This window comes from Acyrthosiphon pisum, chromosome A1, assembly GCF_005508785.2.
Source record: "Acyrthosiphon pisum isolate AL4f chromosome A1, pea_aphid_22Mar2018_4r6ur, whole genome shotgun sequence".
Classification (NCBI taxonomy): domain Eukaryota; kingdom Metazoa; phylum Arthropoda; class Insecta; order Hemiptera; family Aphididae; genus Acyrthosiphon; species Acyrthosiphon pisum.
Window position 1 is genome coordinate 84948929 of NC_042494.1, and position 10330 is coordinate 84959258.

The following is a 10330-nucleotide window of genomic DNA, read 5'->3' on the forward strand; positions in this document are numbered from 1 at the left end:
TTAACTCTTATATTTCAAAAATTGTTTGAAACTTTATTACAAATCAGACTGTCAGAGTTAATGATTTTAGGAATTATCTTGTTTTTAATCATATACCAAATTAAAACATGGACTAGGACCTTAATGAAACATGATCGTTTTATCAACCTCTCAATTCTTCATAATATTGAGACTGAAAAGTGATATATAATTTTTATTCGGATGTAATAATAATGGAACAATATGCGAAACGGATTGCCGCTTGAAAGTAACTTTATAAGTTCCTATAATCCTATAACAAAACTCAATAAAAATAGTATTTATTAATTAGTAATTACTTGAAATATTATTTGCATACCTATTTATTTCATATAGGTTAGGTTAGGTACTAGGTATTTTACGAACATACGGGTACCTACCTATCTGTGTTTTCTTAAATTAAAAAAAAAAAAAAAAGTTTTCTTTATAAGTGTTTATTTATTTTTGACTTAGTAACTATTGAAATAGGTGATTATGTGTAGGTAGTAGGTGCCAAGTCCCCCACGTATTTACATTCTACAGAACAATATGTGAAGCTCAAGCACCCTCTGCACCAAAGGTTGAAAGGTGTAGTTGCGCCAATCATGAGTCTATGGTACCTATGTTACTTGATACGCCTGACGTGTCATCGACCTTACCGAATTTATTGTAATACTACTTGTGTTTATAGTACATTTATGTTATATAATATATAATATATATGCTCATCATCCTGTAATATTTATGGAACTTTATTCGTCATAAGTTCGTATAAGGAGTTCCTAAATTACATATAATGAAGATTAATTTTATTATGGCCATTTAGAATGTGTATAATGTATATTATAGCCATGTAGATACCTACTATATACATGCGGTCGTGTGTATTAAATAATACAAAAGTTTTAATGTTGGAATAGATACCTATCGATAAGAAATTTGAAATCAACTACATATACTCCCTAAGTAATACATCCTCCCACACGAAGACATATTTCAACGATATTAAAAACTTCGAATTTGATTGGGGTCGATAGATTTTTCTATAGACTTTTTGGTATTGTTACAGTGTATTTTAATTGTTTTTACTGCTCAACGGCGTAAAAACGTACATTATATTATGGTCGATTAGCCTATGCGCAAGGGCCACGGACGCAATGTTAGGAATGCGGTATGTAATATCAGTTAAGTATATAATATATAGTCACATGAACGTATATATACATAATAATATGTGTAAATATATTATTGTATATTATATATTGGTGAACGCGTGCTCCCGGACCTTGGGCTCTCGTGGCGCTACGATAGGTACGCAGTTACACAATCTTTGTCGTTTTTTTTATGTGTGCTTATGTGGGTGGTGATATTATATATTATAATATACTCCCCGAGAGAAGGCTACGTTCACGCCGCAAACATCGATAACGATCTCGACTAATCGACCTGTTACTCGTTTTACCAATATATTATTACATACCTATATAATAGTATTATCATAATAAAATATTATATTTGCATTCAAATATTTTATGTTTTTGTGTGTAAATCTATTGTAACGACGTTTGGATAATAATATTATATTAGAAGACAATGATATGCCAATGTACTCCTACGATTTTGTAAAGGAAATACCTCACATTATTATATTTTCTGTTGATCGGAAGATATTATTATAGTTGAAAGGCGTGCAGGTGTTGACGTGCTCAGTGTCGTGCGTATCGATATTACGACTGTATATACTACAATAGCCGTACTGCAGCAGTATACATATATTATTATGTGTGCAGTTTAGTGACTACTAGCCATACGCGTTTTATAGTCGAGATACATATTTTATATAATTATACGATTTGTAACGTGTGTGTGCACTGTACATAAATTATGCGCTTAACTCGGTTAACTTTCGTGGGCGTATATCGTTTCCACCGAAATTACTTTTTCACCTATAAGAAACTTATCGACTGTTAATAATGTTAGCACCCCTGAAATCTTAATGGATTTCTGCCTATGTCTTTGTGGGTTAGGGTTTTTACCTAAGACTCGCCACAGACCCGTGAAGGGATTTGATTAACCTTGATATGGGTTCCGGATTTCAAAAATGGCATGCATGATTTGGATTTTGTTGTATTTGTATTTTATCGAGTACATGAGTCGGGTTTAGCGTATATTAGCGATATCCAGGAGACACCACGTGGTGAAGGTTGACTAGAAAGTCTAGAAAGTTTTTGCTACGTAAAGGTTGGTCTGATATAAAAATTATTATTAAATTAACTTAAAATATTTTGTTTTTTCTTTTTATCGTTAATATTTTAATTATAATAAACCAAGTTTTAATTAGGGAAGAAGAAGATACATATATCACTAAACTTAAACGGGTCAGTTTTCCACTGATAAAACAAAGCATCTTTTCTCTTAAAAATGTTTCTTTTTCTGCTGTTTTTTGCTCAGCTGTTGCGTTCTGAAATGATATGTTAATTTCACTCTTAATTCCAAGTAAAATTTCTATTAAAATTAAATTTTTTGTCGAACGGACACTTCTAGCCTTGACACGTGCTGGTTTACTCCACCATCGGATCTAACGCAGCAAGTTACAATAATATGTTATTTGGAGACAACTCTCCGGTTACGTATCGTTATCAACAACATTAAGATAAAATATTACCACGAACTCAACTCGTATTTAATTTAAGTGATCGAATACCTCGTGACCCAACACAAGTTTTCCTGGGGGTCTTCATCCCCACACGCCCCTCCACTACGCCTAGCCAACGTTAAAATAATAAGCACTAACATTAAAATTAAAAAATTATTTTTATATTTCTCTTAACTCAAATAATGTTTCATAACCCGAAAACAAAAAAAAAAATAATTTTAAACTAATAATTATATAAGATCATCAACTTTCAATAAAACTAAAATATGTAATAAAATAATTGATAAAGGTAAGTTATACAGTTTAATAGATTATAGTATATTAAAATTTAAACAAAAATAATTTGATACTTTTATTTACATTATGTTTTGCTAAACTATTTGTATATAATTGGTTATAACAAATTATAGAATTAGTCTCTAATTTAGTCTGTGAATAGAGTATTTAACCAAGTCATCTACAGCCTCTCTGGACCGTAATAAATGTGGTAATAGTTGACGATTATGATTTATGGCAGACGTTTAGTATTGTATTATTATTTTATCAGCGAAAAAAAACTAAAACTAAGATTCTCTATTTTATTGTAATTTTACTGATTATTTTAAATCTATATTAAAAATGACTAAAAATCTATCTTTACTACTTTTTCTGAAAAAGGAAGAAATTTCAGGTTGGTTACAAATCTAGAACCTACCACCTCGTAGGTACGCTACTAAAACAAACTAAATCATGTAATGGATAACAAAATAACGTTTTGAAAGCACTCTAACTGACATTTATACTTAGTTCATGACAAAATAACGTTGATGAAACTTTACCTGTAACATAATGGTATATATTAGAGAACTGAACACAAATCAAATTAGCACACGTGCATTAATACATTAAAGAAAAATTATGAAATTAAAAAAAAAAAATTACAACATAGATTTTTAACGATTATTTAAATAAAAAAATGATGTATTCACTTATACTAAACTGGCATCAAATCACTATTTAAAAAAATGACAATTTAATTTAATTTTGTAAAAATAATAAGCCCTATTAGTTTTTGAGTTACCTACTTAAATTATTTTGTTTATATTATATTGTTTATCATAATAAATGTATAACACATTTTATATTGTATTTATTATTTTATTGTTTTTTTCTGTCATATATACTATGTATAATATACACAATCGGTAACCAGCTGCCGAATTTATGGTAAAACTCCTATTTTCGGACGTGTGCTTTACGAGTGTATATAAGACAATCGACAAATAAAGAGTTAACATAAGACATATCAACGTGTGTTGTGAGATGCGTATACAATACGATACATATATTATGTAAACGTTCGACCCTAATAAACTAATTTTGTATCTGCCTGTCGTATAATATTATGATCGTGGCCCATAGGTAGGTTCACGTGTGTCGTTATATGTTAATTTGTATACATTTTTAATAGCCGACACTTCTACTTTAGCGTGCACAACTTCTACACTGTCTGTCACACGCATATACGTATTATTAGAATATCATACTATGAATTCAATGTAGATTATAATACATAACGTCGTATAATATTTTTTTTTAAAAAAAGAATAAAATAATTATCCTTGCGATTTAATAAAAAAAATAAAAAATAGTGAGTGGTATTTAGAGGACGTCATGCTGAGGTTTATTACATTTTTCTCTCTCACGTGTGCTTTGCGTAAGCGAGTTTGCGAAGATCAATCATAATAATAATAATGGTTGCGGGAAGTGATTTTACAGCTCATAATACGTATTATACTAATTGTAGTTTACACAAATAAAAAAAAAAGTAAAAACACAATATTTTTCAAACAAACTACGAGATTTTATCTCAAAGATATTGTTTTCTTTAATTATTATTTATTATTAAGTACAATTTTATTAAATCTAGAATAATTTGTGACTTATCTGTATGGAGTATTGTTTTTGTTAAGTACACTTTTATAGTCTTATCCACGTGCAATAGGACATATAATTATAACAAACCTTGGATTAGCATCATGCCATCATAATTGCAACTGAAAACATTAATCATGATTCATTACTGATTTAATAAAATATTTTTAATTAACAATGCATATGGGTAGGTCTAAGTATACAATTACCTACCATTACAATTGTTTTATTTCAAACACATTAGAGTAACACATTCGTAAGACTTGATTATAATACAAATTAATAACCGGCAATGATGAATTTTATAGATTTAAAATTGAAATACTGTCCAAAAAAATCATTCTAAATATTAGTCCGAGGGGAGAGATAATGCTTGTTCATTATTTTTGATAAACTACCTGTTTGGTACAGCATTATTGTTAGTTAACTACTTTATACTTGTGTAGTTAAAAATGATAGATACACTCGTGCCGTGTAATAAAAGTGTAGTAGCTTGTTAATATGTTACAAATGATTTTAGCATATAACGGGTGTAAGTGGACAATAATATAATATATAGGCTATAATATGGTGCACACAACCACGGGGGAGGTGAGAGGTCAGTAACAATCACGAACTGTGAACAAGACAGACGGCATTTTTCAAATTATAATAATAAAAAAAAAATAGGTTGAATAATAATCGTTTAGTGTATAGTAAGTACATTTCGCTTGTTTAATGGGTATTAATTTGTTCTTTTCGTATTTCATTTCCAATGAAATTGTAACACGTTTCCCAACAACCAGTTCAGTGAAAGTTAACGGCTGAGCGATGCTTGCACTTGTCCTTGTGCTTATGTCTGTCACTGTCCGTCCGGGGTCAATTCGTACATGATTATTATTATTATTATATTATGTATATCGCACGTGATAATAATATTATAATCGGCCGGAGAAGGAACATATTATATTGTAGCCGAATTCAAGGTCGGAACGTTGTATTATTGTTGACCGGATCCTTAAGACGTATATTGCGGCCGTTCGTTATCATACAATATGATATAATGGACGGATAAAGTTTCCCAAACGCACGATGAGTGTCGAGTGTTGGTGTTACCGAATATATTATATTATTGTTATTTGCAACCGTCGTATCTGAGGACCGCGAACTGCACGTTTTCGGTGCCCATCGTACGATTTTTAATATTTCGATGCGATAACTTATAGCACTACTGGTCAGAATGACGTTTGTGATTTATAGGTAGTATAATATACTGGTATACTGGTCTACCAATAGCCGGAAAGCTATAATATTAACAAATTGTAAAATTGTTTTTTCATAACGAATTGAACGAATTGGACATGTTATTTTATCAGCGATGGCATAATAATATAATAATATAAACGACAATATTTTCGTTGTGGTTTTTTGTTTTCGATTTCATCATATCGTAGAAATATCATTGAGGTAGGTTTACTTGTGAAGGTTAATTAATTTTTAGGAATTCAATTTGAAAAATGACTGTATTTGGTAACAATGCATCTATCTGAGTGTGTAACATTGAAGAACACGTCGCGGTACGGGAATCGGCGCGTCGAAGAGATCTAAAAATTAGTTTTATGGGTGAGAAACGATTTTCGTATATACACGAAAGGCCACAATAACACGTGTATTTTGCGATTAAAAAGTATGTTTACGATCTACGCGATTGGTGTAATTATCTACTACTCCTTGGAATATTAAACACGTCTGTAGACCATACAGAATATAATATTATACATTATATCCTCTAAATTATATTTTTTGCCTATATAATATACTGCGGTAATAATAGACATAACACTAAAAAATATAGCCATATCTACGTCGTATAATTTTACATTGAATCACTTTCTTGTTATTCAATTTAACATTTAATGAATAGGTACATTACCTATCACATAATATAATAAACTCGCATGTGATCAATAAAAATTAAAAATATTTAACGCATATTATAACTGTGTGACTAATATAATACTTTGGAAAAAATGAACTATCTTTACTCACATAATGCAGTCTAATAACACTGTTACGCAATTGATTTCAATTAATAAGTATTTAAAAAGCTATAATTGTTTCAAATTTACATACCTTTATGCATGAGACGTATAATGTGGAGTGAAATTTATTTTAATTGTATTTGCAACATGCCTTGTGGGTGGTAGGTACGGACCACAGGTATAGTCGTAACAATATACATTGTATATTATAATAATTAATAATATATTATAATGTTTATAATACGGATTACTGCAATGTGTACGGATTGATTAACAGTCAATATATAGATTGATGGAAAAAAATGGATTTAGGGGGGGGGGGTGCTTGGGAGTTGAAGCACGCACCGTTCCGCTTATTGGACTTTTTTATTATATAAATTACTTAGATATTATACCGATATTATACGTAGAACTAAACGTATAAAATGCAAACTACACCCAAAAAATAGGTTAAATTTGTTTTTACTCCGAAGTTGTTCATGATAAGTGCTTAAGGAGCTTTATTATTAACATACTTATTATTATTAGCACCCCCATAAAAAAATCCTAGATCCGCCACTAACAGCAATTAATAACTATCTATCCACAAATTATATTGATAACAAGTTACCTATATCGTTACAAAAAATGTTTAAATAACTTGGGTTTAAAGATGGGCCTTAACTCACACTGTCCCCTCTCAACTTCCTTAAATGATAACTTGATGATTTTAGTAAAAAAAATGCAGCTTGAGACGAACAAAATTTCACGCTATGACATTTTTCCTCATGCCTTCTAGCTATATAGTACGTGCGGTTGTTTGCTGTTAACTCGTAGTATAATAGTTTATCAAAATTATAACGTAATAACGGATTTCGCTCATTCAAAAAACCGATAGGTATTCAACTATTATTAAGTATGAGTATATTTTGTAATTTAATATTATTATCATTTAATTATTTGTAAGTTTACATGATAGGCTATATGTAATTTGTTTGAGTAAAAGCTACGAAATCGTCAAACATTTACAGATCATTTACAATTCTCATATTTTAGGTAAGCCATAATATTATATTCATATAAAGGTATAATATGCATAAGTATACTGTATAGTGGTATAATAGTAGGTATAACAGTGCATATTGGTATTACCGATGCATTTTAATTTAATTTTTGAACAAAATATTTTTTTCAAAACCACAACTGAAGTTGACAAAATTTAAGAATTAAAATACATAAATCATATAAATCAACAAAGGTAAACGATCGACAACCACCGTTTTTGATTTAATTGTAATATAAGTAAAGTTATACAAAAATTGAAACTCATCAAGACATCTTGAGTTTAATTTTATACAACCGTTTAATTTAAATTGTATTTTAATCTCAAGTCCTAAAGTATTCCAACACCCAATCAAGGAAAACGGGTTATGAACAGTTGTGGGTGTTTGTAAAATTTTCCGTATAAGATTGTCTAATAAAAAAAACTTACACAATTCTGTATATCGTATAATTATTTGCTGCATGTATGGTATATAACGTGTTATGTATTAACGTAGCTGTTGAAAAGTGATTAAATTTCATTCCTAGTTCCGACCATTAGAATCGAACCAATAATTATAATTGAAACCTAAAAAAAGATATTACGTGTATCATTAACTTTTGTTGTCGTTTCAAACATATTGTGATATAATTTTTTTTTTATTATTAAAGATTATTCTTATCGAAAACGGTAACGGGCCATCGATCACCCGCCGAGTTTTGTACCTATTATACATCATGTATGACCAAAGCAAATGTGGTTTTTGACTACACAAACACGATCAGTTGTATACTTTATTTTCAAATATGTGTATATATGCAGTATGCACGTATGTGATGAATGTGTAATGTTTTTAATGTGACAAGACGTATATACATTATATGTTTTTTTTCGTATTTTACCACACCTACGCCAGAGGCTAACCGCTTTGCGGGCAGAACAGCTTTGTTTCCTAACTGGATTTTGCACTCAATAATAATATACAATAGTGTTACAAAATATTCACTGTTGAATTAATAAAAAATATATCGATATGAACTTATGGCTTTATAGAACTATATCTATCAGCTACCGCAAGTTTTAGACGAGTAACGCACTATATACGCACAGCGCCTAAGACCAAAGTTTGTTCTTCCATGACGACTTGCACCGGTAGGTGTGGTTGAACCTTTGAACTATGACACTATAACGTACGCGGCCATGGACTCGACATCGATTTTATTACGTTTTATATGTAAAGTATTCGTATTACACTGCACATTATTAGTTTGCCGACCTTAATCTGCCTGCGTAAATCATGACAATGGTATAATTTTTAATGAACATTCCAGCAAGTCCTGTTTTATAATATATATCTACCTACTATAGATTATAAATATTATGGTAATGTGAATAATAAATTTAACTAATATACTATTACTATACTACGTATAAAACGTTTTTTCGAATAATTGAGTCAAAGATAAAATTGAAAACTACCTATATAATTTGTTTAAACTCACTGCAACTATTTATGTTATAATATAATAACGGATATTGAAACAATTTAAGTAGGTGTAATAAGTATATTGTATATATGTATGAATTTATCAGAGGGCCCTCTCCATCCAAGAGAGCGCTGATAATGTCCGCGGTGAACAGCAGGCCTAACCGACATGAGCAGAAAGAGCAACAGAGTATGCTATTTGTCGGAACCTTATGATTCGGCCCCGGAGGTTGGCCTTTAAATCTCCTTAAGAACGATAAATTAATTAATTATTAAAGCATATATTATGTACATTAAATTATTGTGATTATATATGAGTGATTATAGACTTTTATTTGAAGTAGGTAACTAGATATATTTATATAAGTTCTAAATAGTTTTACATTTAACTTCGAGTTATTAAACTTTTTGTGAAAATCGTGAAAAACTATTTGAAAAATCACAAGAAAGTAAGTATCAATATTTTAACAATCCTTGAAACGCGTTTTTATTGTGCTCCAGCAGAACTTTTTTTTTTATGATTGCAATTTTAATCTAATTGTTCAAGATTTATTATTATTACACATACCAATATCCCGCTGCATAGAAGTGCAGAGTGGAGCGAGGCGAGCACCAAACATCCTGCAATCTCTTGGTAAATCTCAAGCCATTTTCATTTAAAAATATCAAACTTATATTATATATATCAGAGCATATTTTAAGTAATTTTCACTGGGTAGCACGTCAGTAAAATTGTCTATCAGAGAAGCATAGAAGGGAAATAAACTCTTCTACCTCAATAATTTGAATATAGGCTTATTAACTGAACTCTACTGAGAAAATATATATATCTACAATCTACAATTTTATATAGTTTTATTTACCGAACTCTACTGAGACATATATCTACATAACCGATTTTTCAATAATAAAAAGGGTACCTACGCGGCAGAATAAACGATATACCTATACGACTATTCGAGTGATGAGTACACGAGTACACGACTGCGAAGGTCTATGAGTGTTCAATGTTTTGTTATAGGTATAATCGATAAACTATAAATACCTACTTTATCTATTATATAAATAATGTTACTGTACGTCTGTACCCGTATCAATGGTCGTATATGTAGGCAACCGTCCACTAATAATATAGTGATGTATTAACGAATTTAGGAGGGCTGGAGCATACCATGTCTTAACGGACTATGTTTAGGCATTTAATATTGCATGTACATTTTGGCTGTGTCAATGTG